The following is a 202-nucleotide window of genomic DNA, read 5'->3' on the forward strand; positions in this document are numbered from 1 at the left end:
TTTAGGGGCTCCGTACAAGAAGATAAAAAAAAAGGTTAAGACCCTCTTTAGAAAGCCTAGGAAACATGTTTTCAAAGCATACAACAATTACAATCAAAATAAAGAAGAGGATTGTGTTCTAAAGTAATACAAGGGATGAGTTGTGGTTCAGTTACATGACTCGTTTTTGTCAAACTCACTCCAATGTTTAATCTGTTGTAAG

This window comes from Oryzias melastigma, linkage group LG21, assembly GCF_002922805.2.
Source record: "Oryzias melastigma strain HK-1 linkage group LG21, ASM292280v2, whole genome shotgun sequence".
In the NCBI taxonomy this organism is placed as follows: domain Eukaryota; kingdom Metazoa; phylum Chordata; class Actinopteri; order Beloniformes; family Adrianichthyidae; genus Oryzias; species Oryzias melastigma.